The sequence below is a fragment of the Entelurus aequoreus genome, linkage group LG02 (genome assembly GCF_033978785.1).
Source record: "Entelurus aequoreus isolate RoL-2023_Sb linkage group LG02, RoL_Eaeq_v1.1, whole genome shotgun sequence".
NCBI classification, from domain to species: Eukaryota; Metazoa; Chordata; class Actinopteri; order Syngnathiformes; family Syngnathidae; genus Entelurus; species Entelurus aequoreus.
Genome location: NC_084732.1, coordinates 992501 through 1012663, shown reverse-complemented (window position 1 = coordinate 1012663; position 20163 = coordinate 992501). Strand labels below are relative to the sequence as shown.

The 20163-nt window shown below is 31.6% G+C and overlaps 1 long non-coding RNA gene across 1 annotated transcript in view; it reads left to right on the top strand.

Annotated features, from left to right (window-relative positions):
* The first annotated feature begins 571 nt into the window (after positions 1–571).
* LOC133665492 (uncharacterized) overlaps positions 572–20163 on the top strand; it is a 47549-nt gene continuing 27957 nt past the window's right edge. The window contains exons 1-2 of the long non-coding RNA XR_009828754.1: positions 572–589; positions 9880–10119. This is a non-coding gene — a long non-coding RNA (uncharacterized LOC133665492). The remainder of the gene's footprint in view (positions 590–9879; positions 10120–20163) is intronic.

Below are 20163 nucleotides of genomic sequence, written 5' to 3'. Positions count from 1 at the left end.
TATATATATATATATATATATATATATATATATATATATATATATATATATATATATATATATATATATATATATATATAAATATATATAATTAATACAATCTTTATCTTCATCATTTATTTCAACTTCATGTTATTCAAGTATGACATTTTTACATTTAATTAATTTAATTGACAAGCAATTCTGTTATGGTCATACTCACGATTTCAGTACTATTGAAGATATTTGCTCTTTCTCAACTCTGTGGTGAGATTCTAATCACAAAATACAACCAATAGTACGTGAATGTTAAATCTTACTTGTGAAAAGTAATCCCCCGATTCCTTTTTTTCAACAGTCCGCTCATTTGAGCAGGAAAACGCTGAACACCAGCATCAGCATCTTTGTTTTCTACCTGTCAACTGTCAGTTTAGGCTCCTCATCACCACTTCAAGATGGCGGCCGAATTTCTCGCGTCACAGCAGCCAATGCTGCGTCTGCTTATAAGATGTCTATGGGAGGTGACTATGGAGCTGAGTGTGGTAATGTGCTCTAATGACCACAAGAGGGAGCTATAGCACACACTCCCTTGTTACAAACCAACAAACAGGTACATTGTTAGATTTACATTGTATTTTATTATTATTTTGTATTATATTATATTATATTATATCATATTATATTATATCATAATGTGGTACGGTGCGCTGCATTGTCATCATTGTGTTGTATTGTAGACCATGATGCTAATCATATTGCTTTGTCATGCTATCTATGTTATGTTATGTTATGCTATGCTATGCTATGCTATGCTATGCTAAGCTACGCTACGCTATGCTACGTGATTTATGTCACGTTTCATTACGTTATGCTGTGCTCTACTGTTCTATACTACATTATTTCAGGACTCTTTGAATTATTGGAGTCTTGAAATGTATGTTTTGTTGTATTGTGTTATGCTACGCTATGCTATATTATGTTATTTTAACTTATGTTACGCTATGCTATGCTATGCTAAGCTATGCTATGCTATTGCTCTGCTGTGCAATGATATGTTTTATGTTGCATTAATCTAACAATATGTTTGTTGCTGTGGTGTAGTTTGTAAAACTGTGCAGCATCTACTTAACTTAGAGCTGTTTCTAATACCTTGGTGACTTTATTTACAGTATTATCAGCTTCGTTAGAGGGTAGAAATGATGGTGCAGGTGTACCTAATATTGTGACCTCTGACTCTATTTTGTTTTCGTTTTTCCTTAAAAGGCACACAAGTCAAAACTCACTTTGGCACATTTTTATTATAAATAGTGGTGTTTCTACAAAATATATAAAAATAAGATGTTCGTATTTACATTTCATAAGACAACAATAAATATTAACAGGAACAAATAAATTAGTCCATTCACAGTCAGGCATTTTTAAGACAGGAAGTAGTTTGTTGTTGGAGGACTGCTGATGTTTTCAAGACAGGAAGTAGTTTGTTGTTGGATGACGGCCATGTTTTTAAGACAGGAAGTAGTTTGTTGTTGGATGACGGCCGTGTTTTCAAGACAGGAAGTAGTTTGTTGCTGGTTGACGGCTGAGACCCAGGCGGTGGTGTCCATGTTTTTAAGACTGGAGGTAGTTTGTCGTTGGATGAAGGCTGAGGTCTGGGTGGTGCCAGCCATGTTTTTAAGACAGGAAGTAGTTTGTTGTGGGAGGACGGCCATGTTTTTAAGACAGGAAGTAGTTGGTTGCTGGTTGACGGCTGAGACCCAGGCGGTGGTGTCCATGTTTTTAAGACTGGAGGTAGTTTGTCGTTGGATGAAGGCTGAGGTCTGGGTGGTGCCAGCCATGTTTTTAAGACAGGAAGTAGTTTGTTGTTGGAGGACGGCCATGTTTTTAAGACAGGAAGTAGTTGGTTGCTGGTTGACGGCTGAGACCCAGGCGGTGGTGTCCATGTTTTTAAGACTGGAGGTAGTTTGTCGTTGGATGACGGCTGAGGTCTGGGTGGTGCCAGCCATGTTTTTAAGACAGGAAGTAGTTCTCTTGTTGGATGATAACTCAGACCCGGGTAGTGGCGGCTATGTACTTAAGACAGGAAGTAGTCTGTTGTTGGTTGACGGCTGAGACCCATGTGATGGTGGCCATGGTTTCAAGACAGGAAGTAGTTTGTCGTTGGATGACAGCTGAGGCCCAGGTCATGGCAGCAATGTTTTTAAGACAGGAAGTAGTTTGTTGTTGGATGACGACATAGGCCCGGGTGGTGGCGACCATGTTTTTAAGACCGGAAGTAGTCTGTCGTTGGATGACAGCTGAGGTCCACGTGATGGCAGCCATGGCTTTAAGACAGGAAGTAGTTTGTTGTTGGTTGACAGCTCAGGTCCACGTGATGGCGGCCATGTTTTTAAAACAGAAAGTAGTTTGTTGTTGGTTGACAGCTCAGGCCCAGGTGGTTGCGACCATGTTTTTAAGACAGGAAGTAGTCTGTCGTTGGATGACAGCTCAGGCCCAGGTGGTTGCAACCATGTTTTTAAGACAGGAAGTAGTCTGTTGTTGGTTGACAGCTCAGGCCCAGGTGGTTGCAGCCATGGTTTTAAGACAGGAAGTAGTCTGTTGTTGGTTGACGGCTCAGGCCCAGGTGGTTGCAGCCATGTTTTTAAGCCCAGTATTGTCTCGGCACCAGCGGGATGCAGTAGTCGTTGGTGTACATCTGTATTAAATATAAAAAAATATGTTTTATTGGTAAAAAGAGTTTTACTATTAAAAGATCAAGACTGTAATGCTTTAGAGGTGAAGATGTTTACCTGAGAAGAAGATGATCCCGGAGGCAACATAGGTTCCCTCTGAGGGGCGCTGTTCAATCCAAAACTACAATTCCCAGAATGCAACACTCCAGCCTGACTCTCAGGGGAGTACAGGCCTTGGTTGTGGTTCTGGTTGAGGTTCTGGCCTTGCAGCGGGCTCGATTGGACGGCACGGGCTCCATGCTGGAAGTAGGCCAGGATGTCAGGCGAGGAGGCCTCGCTGGTGGAGGTGTCTCCTTGCTCCCTCCTCTGGAACAGAACCTCCTCGCTGAGGCCCAGCTGGGCCGACAGGAAGGAGATGTAGCGGATGGCCAGGCGCAGGGTCTCGATCTTGGTCAGGGTCTGACCCGTGGGGGCCACCGAGGGCGGCAGGTAGGAGCGCAGGTGGTGAAGAGCCTTGGTCAGGTCCCTCATCCTCAGCTTCTCCTTCTCGCTGGCGCTCTCCCGCTGCTTGCTGCGGATCCTCGCCGCCCGGCCCGTCTTCCGGCCCGACCCGGAACGGGAAGAGGACTTGATAGTCTGGGCGTATCCGGTCTCGGTCGCCTCGGGGACGCAGCGAGGCGGCTGCTGGTAGGAAGGGGACAAGCTGAAGTCCATGGAGTTAACCGGGGAGAGGGTGTCCGTGGAGGAGAGGCCGGAAAGGTCCGAGTCGGAGAACCACTGGTACTGAAGGCCGTAGTCGAGGACAGGAGAGGCGTCCATGTTGGCTCACCGGAGGACTAGTCAGGCTGCGAGTGCTGCTCGGCTCTGAGATCCGGCTTTTTAAGTCCAGGCCGGGCCCACCAGGTGCCAAGTGACACCTCTGCACATTCTCCACTATCTACACACACACACACACACACACACACACACACACACACACACACACACACACACACACACACACACACACACTGCAAGGGGGCTGCAGGGTCTCAGGCTGGGAAAGTGGAGCTGCAGAAGCAGAGGTGTGAATTTTGACTCCTCCTCATAACAATAAACACTTGTTGTGCTTTTTGAGATGTCTTTGGCACATGTCCCGACTTTGTGCGTGCGTGTTTAGAATACTTTCTCGCATTTACTTTTGTACTTTAAGAGGAAATAAAGCGAACATATTGTAGGATCACAACAGAAGAGAGTGACGAGAACGTCCGCTCACCGGACGCTTCATTAGGTACACCTGCTGCACTGCTCACTATGTAAAACGGGGCTGGTCAAACTTTTTTCCAAATACGGGGGCCATTTTCATCCTTCCGTCTATCCATTTTCTTCCGCTTGTCCCTTTCGGGGTCGCGGGGGGTGCTGGAGCCTATCTCAGCTGCATTCGGGCGGAAGGCGGGGTACACCCAGGACAAGTCGCCACCTCATCGCAGGGTCAGTACAGATAGACAGACAACATTCACACTCACATTCACACACTAGGGCCAATTTTCATATTTTTTCATTTTCAAAACCAACACAATATATAGATTTTATTTAACCTTTAGAACTCCCCTCAAGTTTGGGCCCAAGGCTCTGGAAGGGTTTATATAATTGTATTTTTGTTTATATCTAGATCAAATTTAGATCTAACTGTCCATATAAAGTTGTACTATTTATTTTTTATTTATTTTTTCGAGCATTGATAGCTTTAAAAAAACAAACTTTGTGTTATTAGAGTCAACATTGCAACTTTTTCTCCGTTACATTTCATCTGTTTTTTTTTATTCCACTTATTTATGCGTTGAATTTTTTTTTTAGTAATTTTATACAAAAAGGTCATAGAATTGTATTTTTGTTTATATCTATAACAAATTTAGATCTAACTGTCCATATAAAGTTTTACTATTTATTTATCTATTTATTTTTTTAGCATTGTTTTAAAGAAACAAACTTTGTGTTATTAGAGTCAACATTGCAACTTTTTCTCCGTTACATTTCATCTGTATGTTTTTTTTTATTCCACTTATTTGTGCGTTAAATTTAATTTTTTTTGTAATTTTAGACAAAAAAATTAGCTTTGGTTACCTCTGATACATAGTTGTCCCTTTTCATGTTTTTTTATTTTTATTTATTGCATAAAAATGACTGAAAATCATCAATAAAATTTCTGATCAATTTTCAATAAATAAAACAAAATATATATATATTTTTTTAATAAAAATAAAAATACCAACACTCACATTTGATTGTCAGAGCTCACTAGACACTTCATTAGGTATACATCATTTTTAATGTATATATATTTTCCTACATGTATTTATTATTGTCAAGCATTGGTTCCTTTTTTATATCCGTTAAAATATTTTCTGAATATTAAATTTTTATTTTTGTTTATTGTTTGTATTTTTTAAATATATTTTAAAGTTATTTTGCAGGTGCGAAAAAAACAAAACATTTATTTTGTCTGGATAATAACACAATTCTCCAAAATTCTCCCCCAAAAAACATGTTTTTGCAAAAATATAACATTTTCTCCATGTGATCCCCGATCAATTAAAAGACAGTACTAACATTTTCAATAAATAAAACAATATATATGTATATATTTTAATAAAAATAAAAATACCAACACTCAGTTTTGATTGTCAGAGCTCACTAGACACTTCATTAGGTACACATCATTTTTAATTTATACATATTTTCTGACATTTATTTATTATTTTCAAGTATTTGTTCCTTTTTTATATCTGTAAAAATATTTTCTGAACATTACACTTTTATTTTTGTTTATTGTTTGTATTTTTTAAATATATTTTAAAGTTATTTTGCAGCTGTGAAAAAAAACAAAAATTCATTTTGTCTGGATAATGACACAATACTCCAAAATTCTCCCCCTAAAAACATGTTTTTGCAAAAATATAAAATTTTCTCCATGTGATCCCCGATCAATTAAAAGACGGTACTAACATTTTCAACAAATAAAACAATATATATATTTTTTAATAAAAATAAAAATACCAACACTCACTTTTGATTGTCAGAACTCACTAGACACTTCATTAGGTACACATCATTTTTAATTTATACATATTTTCCGACATTTATTTATTATTTTCAAGTATGTGTTCCTTTTTTATATCTGTTAAAATATTTTCTGAATATTTCATTTTTATTTTTGTTTATTGTTTGTATTTTTTAAATATATTTTAAATTTATTTTGCAGCTGCGAAAAAAACCAAAAATTCATTTTGTCTGGATAATGACACAATTCTCCAAAATTCTCCCCCAAAAAACATGTTTTTGCAAAAATATAACATTTTCTCCATGTGATCCCCGATCAATTAAAAGACAGTACTAACATTTTCAACAAATAAAACAATATATATATATTTTTTAATAAAAATTAAAATACCAACACTCACTTTTGATTGTCAGAGCTCACTAGACACTTCATTAGGCACACATCATTTTTAATTTATACATATTTTCCGACATTTATTTATTATTTTCAAGTATGTGTTCCTTTTTTATATCTGTTAAAATATTTTCTGAATATTACATTTTTATTTTTGTTTATTGTTTGTATTTTTTAAATATATTTTAAAGTTATTTTGCAGCTGCGAAAAAAACCAAAAATTCATTTTGTCTGGATAATGACACAATTCTCCAAAATTCTCCCCCAAAAAACATGTTTTTGCAAAAATATAACATTTTCTCCATGTGATCCCCGATCAATTAAAAGACAGTACTAACATTTTCAATAAATAAAACAATATATATATATATATATATATATATATATATATATTTTTTTTTTTAATAAAAATAAAAATTCCAACACTCACTTTTGATTGTCAGAGCTCACTAGACACTTCATTAGGTACACATAATTTTTAATTTATACATATTTTCCTACATGTATTTATTATTGTCAAGTATTTGTTCCTTTTTTATATCTGTTAAAATATTTTCCAAATATTACATTTTTATTTTTGTTTATTAGCTGTATTTTTAAAATATATTTTAAAGTTATTTTGCAGGTGCAAAAAACCCCAAAAACTAATCATTTTTATTTATTGCATTACAATGACTGATAATTATCAATACAATCCCCGATCAATTAAAAGACAGCTTACATTTTCAATAAATACATAAAAAACAAACAAAAAAAATTTAATAAAAATGACACAATTCTCCAAAATTCTCCCCAAAAAACATGTTTTTGCAAAAATATAAAATTTCTCCATGTGATCCCCAATCAATTAAAAGACAGTACTAACATTTTCAATAAAAAAAACAAAATATATATATTTTTTAATTAAAATAAAAACACCAACACTCACTTTTGATTGTCAGAGCTCACTAGACACTTCATTAGGTACACATAATTTTTAATTTATACATATTTTCCTACATGTATTTATTATTGTCAAGTATTTGTTCCTTTTTTATATCTGTCAAAATATTTTCTAAATATTACATTTTTATTTTTGTTTATTAGCTGTATTTTTAAAATATATTTTAAAGTTATTTTGCAGGTGCAAAAAAACCAAAAACTAATCATTTGTATTTATTGCATTACAATGACTGATAATTATCAATACAATCCCCGATCAGTTAAAAGACAGCTTACATTTTCAATAAATACATAAAAAACAAACAAAAAAAATTAAATAAAAATGACACAATTCTCCAAAATTCTCCCCAAAAAACATGTTTTTGCAAAAATATATAATTTTCTCCATGTGCTCGTGCGTGAGCACTTAAACTAATTAGACTCTTTGACTTTGTGGATTGTTTGAAGTCTTTCCTTTTTATTTCTGGCCTGTAAGTTGGCAGTGTATTTATAATATGAGGTGAGCATTTGAAATATGTTTGGAATATTTTCACATTTTGGATTCTTTTGACTCTTTCTGTTTATTCCTATCGTGCAAAATGGCGGCTACTCTTGCGCAAGAGCACCCTAAGAATAACAATTGTAAAAATGCTAACAATAGCTTTAAAATAACCCCTTAAAGTGCTTCTTTGTTTGCATAGTTCTCAGGATCGATTAGAACGCTCGTCAGTCACAATAATTACTCATAGTGTCTGTTATTTCTACCACTTCATCACCACCTCCTTCCAGCCTTGAACCTGGCGTAGTCCTCCTCTTCATCATCACTCTTTTATGATCCGCGCTCGTCGTCGTTTGACAGCACTGACAAGAAGGTGACCTTTCACCCTTCTCCAGCACGCACAGGCCCGTAGTGGCGAGTAAACGCGGTGGTATAGCGAGCGAGGGACGAAGGTGCGAGCTCTTCACGCCGATGAGAAATGATGAGGCTGGAGGTGTCGCTTCACACCTCAGCTGTGAGAACGCTCAGGAACCTCGGCTAACCTCGCCCCGGACCACCTCCTCTTGTTGGCACAAGACTCCCATCGTAAAATCCAAAGGCGTGCTTGCAGAAGATGATAGTGGACATTGGGCGTCCATATTGGATATTTGTACGTCCTGCGTGATTGATTCCTTAAGAGATCCCATAAAGTCCCCAAAGATTCACATGTTAAAAGCAGACCAACTCCAGGAATTAGACAGAGCCCTGTAAAACCAAACAAAACCCAAAATCATTTAGAGAATTACAAAAAGGACTATTTTTTACAATTTCTTTTAAGGAATATTCCACTTTTTTTCCAATATAAAAACTTTTAAAACATGCAACTTTAGTACTATAATATTAAATTATAGATTATTTTTTATCATCATAGATATTGCAAATCAGTATAACCTTCTGAGTTATAGTTTATTACAAGTATTTACATATTTGTTATTCAATAATATACATTCAATCATGTTATTATTATCTGTATAATGTATGTATTATGATCTATTTGTATGGATCTGTAGCTAATTAATGCAAACAGTAATTACATGCATACATTTTTCAATAATAAATTATATCCGTAAGATTACATTAAATGTTTTATTTTACAATGACAAAAACTAAAATGTATTACAGTATAATTATTTACCAGAGCTCAGCTACAGAAATAAACTAAACAGATTTGAAATTCCACCCAAGACTATTTTTACAATACGTATTTTTAGAGGAATTTTTAGAATTTTTAAATAAAAACCTTTAAAACTTGCAACTATAGTAGTCTTACATCAAATTTTAGTGTTTTGTATATATGTGTGTATTGTATGTATGTATATATGTATATGTGTATGTATATATATATGTATATATACATATATATGTATGTATATATATATATATATACATATATATATATATATATATATATATATATATATATATATATATATATATATATACATATATATATATACATACATACATACTGTACATTATATATATATATAATGTACAGTATATATGTATGTATATATATATATATATGCATATATATATATATGTATGTATGTATGTGTATATATGTATGTATGTATATATATATATGTATATATATATATATATATGTGTGTGTTTATATATGTGTGTATATATATATATATATATGTATATATATATATATATATATATATATATATATATATATATATATATATATATATATATATATATATATATATATATATATATATATATATATAATCTAATTAAGACATATATATATATATACAGTATATGTGTGTGTATATATATGTATATGTATGTATGTATATATGTGTGTATATGTATGTGTGTGTATGTATATATGTGCATATATCTATAAATGTGTGTTTATACAGGTATATGTGTATGTATATATATATATATATATATATATATATATATATATATATATATATATATATATATATATATATATATATATATATATATACGTTTATGTAAATTATATAGATTATAACATTATTGATAATAATGTATATTTAATCGTGTATTATTCAGAATAATTATTGGCAGTACAATTAGATATGCTTTAATATTTTCATCACAATATGATACAGGTATAACATCTACTCTACTGTGTTAGTTTGTTTGTTTTCCCCTTTTTTATTTTTTTGCAATAAATCATGTGACTTACTCAACAAATAACAATTGTATCTTTTAAAAATTTTTACTGAAATATTTCCACTTACAATTTGATAGTTGAAGGCAAACATAAACTTTTAGTGTTGAACTACTTGCATGCATAAATCAATGGAAACAATGAATAAGTCAATAATATAACTTCATTTATTTAGAGGGAAAGCGATGCTGGGCTGCTGTGTCAAGTCGAGGGCAGGGCGAACCGGGCTTGAACCCCGCGCAGCGACCCGGCCATCCACCCCGCCGGAGGTGAGGCTGTGGGAGTTTAGCGGGCAGTTTGGCACCTCTCAGGGTGAACGCCCACCCTCTGAGGCCGGGCTGCCTGCCACCTGTCTGGACCTCCACGGTCCTGCAGCCCTGACGTGACCTCCAGGGTGGGGGGGAGGATTCCAGAGGTGAATATGAAAACATAGATATTAAGTATTTTCAATTTCACCCATTAAAGTGCAGGCTGTAGCATCCAAACAGTTAAGACTCACTCATTGTACACTCAGAAATTGAGAATGAATTGGGCAATAAATATTAGAAAATACCCAAAACAATTTAAATAATTTAAAACCAACACATGCAAAAAATTGGAATAAAAAAAACAAACGTATAATGTGTTTTAATAATGTATACTGTATATATAGTGAAGTTGTATAAAATAATATGTATCAATCAAATACATTTTTAAGTCAATATATAAAAATTTAAAAAAATTCGCTGGTAAAGATCATTGAAAAATAAAGCTGATGCAATTGCAATTTTTCCCTTATTCAGCAAAAGTTAAAAAAACATACATATTGTTTATATTCTGTATAATTTGTCACAAAATATTATGATAACCTATATTTAATGATTTATTTAATGCAGGAATGCATTTTTATTTTTAAATGAAGCAAATATGACAAAAATACAAACAACAGTTAAGACTTCACTCATTGTCCACTCAGAAATTGAGAATGCAAACTTTTTTAATTGGGCAATGAATATTAGAAAAGACAAAAAAAGAAATTAAATAATTCAAAACCAACACATGCAAAAATAGAAAAAAAATAAAAAAGTGTAAAATATTTTAATAAGATATACTGTATATATAGGGAAGTTGGATAAAATAATATGTATGAATCAAATACATTTTAAGTAAATATATATGTTAAAATAAAAAAACATTCACTGGTAAATATCATTGAAAAATAAAGCTGATGCAATTGCAATTTTTCCCTTATCCAGCAAAAGTTAAAAAAACATACATATTGTTTATGTTCTGTATATTTTGTAACAAAATATTATGATCACCTATATTTAATGATTTATTTAATGCAGGAATGTATTTTTATTTTTAAATGAAATCCCATCATGTTTAAATCGTAAAGAAAGCAAATATGACAAAAATACAAACAGTTAAGACTCAGTCATTGTCCACTCAGAAATTGAGAATGAAAACTTTTTTAATTGGGCAATATATATTACAAAAGACAAAAAAAAGAAGAAGAAATAATTCAAAACCAACACATGCAAAAATTGAAAAAAAAAAAAAAAAAAGTGTAATATATTTTAATAAGATATACTGTATATAGTGAAGTTGGATAAAATATGTATGAATCAAATACATTTTTAAGTAAATATATATAATAAAATAAAATGAAAATCACTGGTAAAGAGCATTGAAAAATAAAGTTGATGCAATTGCAATTTTTCCCTTATTTAGCAAAAGTTAAAAAAACATACATATTGTTTATGTTCTGTATATTTTGTAACAAAATATTATGATCAACTATATTTAATGATTTATTTAATGCAGGAATGTATTTTTATTTCTAAATGAAGCAAATATTACAAAAATACAAACAACAGTTAAGACTCACTCATTGTCCACTCAGAAATTTAGAATGCAAACTTTTTTAATTGGGCAATAAATATTAGAAAAGACAAAAAAAGAAATTAAATAATTCAAAACCAACACATGCAAAAATAGAAAAAAAAATAAAAAAGTGTAATATATATTAATAAGATATACTGTATATATAGGGAAGTTGGATAAAATAATATGTATGAATCAAATACATTTTAAGTAAATATATATATTAAAATAAAAAAACATTCACTGGTAAATATCATTGAAAAATAAAGCTGATGCAATTGCAATTTTTCCGTTATCCAGCAAAAGTAAAAAAAACATACATATTGTTTATGTTCTGTATATTTTGTAACAAAATATTATGATCACCTATATTTAATGATTTATTTAATGCAGGAATGTATTTTTATTTTTAAATGAAATCCGATAATGTTTAAATCATAAAGAAAGCAAATATGACAAAAATACAAACAGTTAAGACTCACTCATTGTCCACTCAGAAATTGAGAATGAAAACTTTTTTAATTGGGCAATATATATTACAAAAGACAAAAAAAAGAAGAAGAAATAATTCAAAACCAACACATGCAAAAATTGGAATAAAAAATAAAAGTGTAATATATTTGAAAAAGATATACTGTGTATATATAGGGATGTTGGATAAAATAATATGTATCAATCAAATACATTTTTAAGTCAATATATATATAAATAAAATAAAAATTCACTGGTAAACATAATTGAAAAATAAAGCTGATGCAATTGCAATTTTTCCCTTATTCAGCAAAAGTTAAAAAGAACATACATATTGTTTATGTTCTGTATATTTTGTAACAAAATATTATGATCACCTATATTTAATGATTTATTTAATGCAGGAATGTATTTTTATTTTTAAATGAAGAAAATATTACAAAAATACAAACAACAGTTAAGACTCACTCATTGTCCACTCAGAAATTGAGAATGCAAACTTTTTTAATTAGGCAATAAATATTAGAAAAGACAAAAAAAAATAAAATAATTCAAAACCAACACATGCAAAAATTGGGATAAAAAATGTGTAATATATTTTTTATAAGATATACTGTTTATATAGGGAAGTTGGATAAAATAATATGTATAAATCAAATATTTTTTTAAGTAAATATATATAATAAAATAAAAATCACTGGTAAAGATCATTGAAAAATAAAGCTGATGCAATTGCAATGTTTTCCTTATTCAGCAAAAGTTAAAAAAAACATACATATTGTTTATGTTCTGTATATTTTGTAACAAAATATTATGATCACCTATATTTAATGATTTATTTAATGCAGGAATGTATTTTTATTTTTAAATGAAATCCGATCATGTTTAAATCGTAAAGAAAGCAAATATGACACAAATACAAACAACAGTTAAGATTCACTCATTGTCCACTCAGAAATTGAGAATGAAAACTTTTTTAATTGGGCAATACATATTAGAAAAGCCAAAAAAAAAAGAAATAATTCAAAACCAACACATCCAAAAATTGGAATAAAAAAAAAAAAAAGTGTAATATATTTTAATAAGATATACTGTATACATAGGGATGTTGGATAAAATAATATGTATCAATCAAATACATTTTTAAGTCAATATATACAAATAAAATAAAAAATCACTAGTAAAGATAATTGAAAAATAAAGCTGATGCAATTGCAATTTTTCCCTTATTCAGCAAAAGTTAAAAAAACATACATATTGTTTATGTTCTGTACATTTTGTAACAAAATATTATGATCACCTATATTTAATGATTTATTTAATGCAGGAATGTATTTTTATTTTTAAATGAAGAAAATATGACAAAAATACAAACAACAGTTAAGACTCACTCATTGTCCACTCAGAAATTGAGAATGCAAACTTTTTTAAATGGGCAATAAATATTAGAAAAGACAAAAAAAAACAAAAAAAAATTCAAAATCAACACATGCAAAAATTGGAATAAAAAAATGTGTAATATATTTTTATAAGTTATACTGTTTATATAGGGAAGTTGGATAAAAAAATATGTATGAATCAAATATTTTTTTAAGTAAATATATATAATAAAATAAAATAAAAATCACTGGTAAAGATCATTGAAAAATAAAGCTGATGCAATTGCAATGTTTTCCTTATTCAGCAAAAGTTTAAAAAAAACATACGTACTGTTTATGTTCTGTATATTTTGTAACAAAATATTATGATCACCTATATTTAATGATTTATTTAATGCAGGAATGTATTTTTATTTTTAAATGAAGAAAATATGACAAAAATACAAACTACAGTTAAGATTCACTCATTGTCCACTCAGAAATTGAGAATGAAAACTTTTTTAATTGGGCAATACATATTAGAAAAGACAAAAAAAAATGAAATAATTCAAAACCAACACATGCAAAAATTGGAATAAAAAAAAAAAGTGTAATATATTTTAATAAGATATACTGTATACATAGGGATGTTGGATAAAATAATATGTATCAATCAAATAAATTTTTAAGTCAATATATACAAATAAAATAAAAATTCACTAGTAAATATAATTGAAAAATACAGCTGATGCAATTGCAATTTTTCCCTTATTCAGCAAAAGTTAAAAAAACATACATATTGTTTATGTTCTGTATATTTTGTAACAAAATATTATGATCACCTATATTTAATGATTTATTTAATGCAGGAATGTATTTTTATTTTTAAATGAAGAAAATATTACAAAAATACAAACAACAGTTAAGACTCACTCATTGTCCACTCAGAAATTGAGAATGCAAACTTTTTTAATTAGGCAATAAATATTAGAAAAGACAAAAAAAAATACAAATAATTCAAAACCAACACATGCAAAAATTGGAATAAAAAAATGTGTAATATATTTTTAATAAGATATACTGTTTGTATAGGGAAGTTGGATAAAATAATATGTATAAATCAAATATTTTTTTAAGTAAATATATATAATACAATAAAATAAAAATCACTGGTAAAGATCATTGAAAAATAAAGCTGATGCAATTGCAATTTTTTCCTTATTCAGAAAAAGGTTAAAAAAAACATACATATTGTTTATGTTCTGTATATTTTGTAACCAAATATTATAACCTATATTTAATGATTTATTTAATGCAGGAATGTATTTTTAATTTTTAAATGAAATCCGATCATGTTTAAAGAAAGCACATATATACAAACAACGGTTGTTTTGGACCAACCATATTGCTCGTAAATACAAAGTATTTATGTACATTATTTTTTATTTATTTTTAATTTATGTACAGTATTTTCTTTTATTTTTAATTCCGATAATGAAGCATGATAGCAGTTGAAACATCAGTGTTGTTTGTAATGGGGTGGGCAGGGGGGGGGCGAATAAGGGGGTGACATTAGGCACCTTAGGTGTGAGGGGGGAGCATTGGGGGGGTCAGAGAGGTTAGCTCGAGGACAATAAATGTTATTGTCATACATGCTCAGTTTAAAGCAAATAAACTTTAAAAAAAAATAAAATTAAAAAAAGGCGCAATGAGGACGAATACACCTTGTTGATGACACGGTTAATTGTGTGAATGTTGGTGATATTTTAGCAGAGGTTGCTGATAAAGATGGTGGACACATCATCATCATCATCATCATCATCATCATCATCAGTGTGTATTTTGGCGCCTGAGCCAGAGTAAACATGTCCTCCTCCTCGCGCCACCATAGCTCACACTTATGTGCTGCCATGTTTTGGCAGGTACAACCCACCCCCACCCCCCCCCCCCCCCCCCCCACCCCACACTGCACAAACCCACCCGAGAACGTCCGTCTGCAGCCCACTGCTACCACTCTGAGTGACCCCTCGTCATACATCCACCCTATTTTTATTGGTGTATTTGCTGTGTTGAAGCTTTATTCCAAAATGGAAGAAATTCCTTTTTGTCCTCAAAATTCTACACACAAAACCCCTTAATGACAATGTGGAAAGTACATAAGTATTCACATAAGTAGCCACAAGCTTGGCACACCTATCTTTAGGCAGTTTCGCCCATTCCTCTTTGCAGCATTTCTGAAGCTCCATCGGGTTGGATGGGAAGCATTGGTTTTCATCCAGGATGTCTCTGTAAATTGCTGCATTCAACTTTCCCTCTATCCTGTCGAGTCTCCCAGTTCCTGCCACTGAAAAACATCCCCACAGCATGATGTAGCTTGACTGTAGGGATGGTATTGGCCTGGTGACGGGCGGTGCCTGGCTTCCTCCAAACATGATGCCTGGCATTCATGTCATAGACTTCAATCTTTGTCTCATCAGACCAGAGAATTTTTTTTCTCCTGGTGTGAGAGTATTTCAGGTGCATTTTGGCTTCTTTTTTTTTAACAAGATATGGCTTCCGTCTGGCCACTCTATCATATAGGTCTGATTGGTGGGTTGCTGCAGAGATGGTTGTCCTTCTGGAAGGTTCCCTTCTCTCCACAGAGGAATATATATATATATATATATATATATATATATATATATATATATATATATATATATATATATATATATATATATATATATATATATATATATATATATATATATATATATATATATATATATATATATATATATATATATATATATATATATATATATATATATATATATATAAATATATATATATATATATGTATATATATATATATATATATATATATATATATATGTATATATATATATATATATATATATATATATATATATATATATATATATATATGTATATATATATATATATATATATATATATATATGTGTGTGTATATATATATATATATATATGTGTGTATATATATATATATATATATATATATATATATATATATATGTATATATATATATATATATATATATGTGTGTGTGTGTGTGTGTGTGTGTGTGTGTGTGTGTGTGTGTGTGTGTGTGTGTGTGTGTGTGTGTGTGTGTGTGTGTGTGTGTGTGTGTATGCATGCATGTATGTATATATAATATAATAATTTCGCCACACCTAGTTTTTGATGATTTTACTGAACTATTGTCTAGCATCTCCACTGACTTTGACTGCCTGGTTATAACTGGTGATTTTAATTTTCATATTGACGATTTAAATGACAAGGGCGCAAAAGAACTTTTTACTATTTTAGACACATTTGAACTGTCTCAACATGTGAAAGAGGCTACACATTATAAGGGACACACCCTGGACCTGATTATCACAAAAGGTCTCAATGTTTCTGATGTTCTTGTGATTGATCCTTCATTGTCTGATCATTTCTGTGTTTTCTTTAATATTTCTGTAATTCCGGACACACAAACAGAATCAAAGAATGTCAAAAAGCGGTACATAAATGAACATGCTAATGTCCTCTTTAAAAACGCCATCTCCTCACTACCACCTCTAAACCCATGTCATGCTGATGATCTTGTAAGCAACTTTAATTCCAAAATTGTGAATATCATAGATATCATTGCACCTGTTACAGTTAAAACGATTTCTGGCAAGCAAAAGGCACCCTGGAGAAAATCTGCTGCTGTAACAGCCCAGAGAAGAGAGTGCAGGAAGGCTGAACGAATCTGGCGGAATACAAAACTTCATATTCACCATGACATCTATAAAGAGAGCCTCCAGGCCTACAATTTAGTCTTAAAAAGTGCTAGAGAAACATTCTTCTCCAATATCATAAACAGCAACACAAATAAGGCCAAAACCCTATTCACAATCGTTGACAGACTGACTAAACCCCCAACACAAATACCAGCCGAACTCCATTCCACGCAGAAATGCAATGACTTTGCATTCTTTTATACTGATAAAATTGAAGGCATCAGACGCACCATCAATATCTCAAGTAAAAAAGTTGGATCACCACCCCATTTAGGCAAAAGTAACACAGCAATGATGGCAAGCTTTAATGCCATAGACTCTAAAACTCTAGTGGAAACGGTGACAGCTCTAAAGTCATCCACCTGCTGCCTTGATGTTTTACCTACCAACTTCTTTAAGAATGTTTTTGACTGCCTATCAACAGACATCTTGCAAATAGTTAATAATTCTATTAAATCGGGCAATTTCCCGAAGGCTTTCAAAACTGCAGTCATTAAACCTCTTCTAAAAAAGCAGAGCCTAGATGCCTCTGTTATCAACAACTACAGACCAATTTCAAATCTACCATTCATAAGTAAAATAATTGAGAAAGTTGTCCTCCAACAACTAAATCACTTCTTGGCTTCTACTGGCTGCCACAACAACTTCCAGTCAGGATTTCGACCTCTTCATAGCACAGAGACGGCCCTTCTTAAAGTTATAAATGACATCCGTCTAAACACAGACTCTGGCAAAACTTCAGTATTAATGCTTTTGGACCTCAGTGCTGCATTTGACACTGTCGACCACTCAATACTTTTGGACAGGTTGGAAAACTGGGTGGGGATCTCAGGCACAGTTTTAAGCTGGTTCAAGTCATATCTACAAGATAGGAACTATTTTGTTTCCATTGGTGACTTTGTATCAGAACCAACCAACGTAACGTGTGGAGTCCCCCAAGGTTCAATCTTGGGGCCGACTTTATTTAACATCTATATGCTCCCACTAGGACAAATCATGCAAAATAATAACATTGACCATCATTGCTATGCCGATGACACCCAAATCTATGTAGCGCTATCACCAAATGACTATCGCCCCATAGATCTTCTGTGCCAGTGCATTGAGCAAGTCAAACACTGGATGTGCCAAAATTTCCTACAACTAAATGAAGATAAAACTGAGATAATTGTTTTTGGTGCTAAAAAAGAAAGGTTTAAAGTAGTCCAACACCTTCAATCACTGTCCCTGAAAACCTCAAATAAAGCCAGAAATCTTGGGGTTATTTTAGATTCTGATTTACATTTCGACAGTCACATCAAATCAGTAACAAAATCGGCCTACTATCACCTCAAAAATGTAAAAAGACTTAGAGGGCTCATGTCAGCTCAAGACTTAGAAAAACTTGTACATGCCTTTATTACCAGTAGGCTAGACTATTGTAATGGTCTCCTTGCAGGTCTTCCCAAAAAAACTGTCAGGCAGCTACAGCTTGTTCAGAACGCTGCTGCTAGAGTTCTAACAAAGACCAAAAAATGTGAGCACATTACACCAATTCTTAAATCCTTACATTGGCTCCCTGTACATCAGAGAATAGATTTCAAAATCCTCCTGCTCACATATAAATCACTACATGGTCTAGGGCCCAAGTATATCACTGATATGCTCCCACTATATACGCCCTCTAGATCACTAAGATCTTCTGAGACCAATCTGTTAGCGGTTCCAAGAGTAAACTCAAATCAAGGGAGATCATCATTCAGTCACTATGCAACACATAGCTGGAATAAACTTCCTGAAGATGTCAGACTCTCCCCAACTCTCACTACTTTTAAAACTAGACTGAAGACTTTTATGTTCACCTTAGCTTTCAGCTAAATCTTTTAATCTTTTAACTTTTAACGTCTGCACTGTTTTTATTTTTATTGTCTGCATTTTAATTTTGCTTTTATTTTCTTTCATTTCACTTTGTTGTCTGTGAAGCACTTTGAGTCTGCCTTGTGTATGAAAAGCGCTATACAAATAAAGTTGCCTTGCCTTGCCTTGCCTAGTGTGTGTGTGTGACAATCATTGGTACTTTGACTTTTTTTAACTTATATGCATGTATGCATGCATGCATGTATATAAATGCATGTATGTATGTATGCATGCATGCATGTATATATATGCATGTATGTATGCATGCATGTATGTATGCATGCATGTATGTATGCATGTATGCATGCATGTATGTATGCATGTATGCATGCATGCATGTATGTATGCATGCATGTATGTATGCATGTATGCATGCATGTATGTATGCATGTATGCATGCATGTATGTATGCATGCATGAATGCATGCATATATATATATATATATATATATATATACATATATATATATATATATATATATATATATATATATATATATATATATATGCATGTATGTATACATGCATGCATGTATGTATGTATGCATGCATATATATATGCATGTATGTATGTATGTATGTATGCATATATATATGCATGTATGTATGTATGTATGCATGCATATATATATGCATGTATGTATGCATGCATGCATGCATGTATGTATGCATGTATGTATGCATGCACATATATACAGTATATGCATGTATGTATATATATGCATGCACGCATGTGTATATATGCATGTATGTATATATATGCATGCACACATGTGTATATATATGCATGTATGTATGCATGCATGTCTTTTATGCATGTATGTATATGTATATGCATGCATGCATGTATATACAGTATATGCATGTATGTATATATATATGCATGCACGCATGTGTATATATAGGCATGCATGTATGTATATATATATGCATGCATGCATGTATGTATGTATATGTGTGTGTATATATATATATATATATATATATATATATATATATGTATATATATATATATATATATATATATATATATATATGTATATATATATATATATATATATATATATATATATACA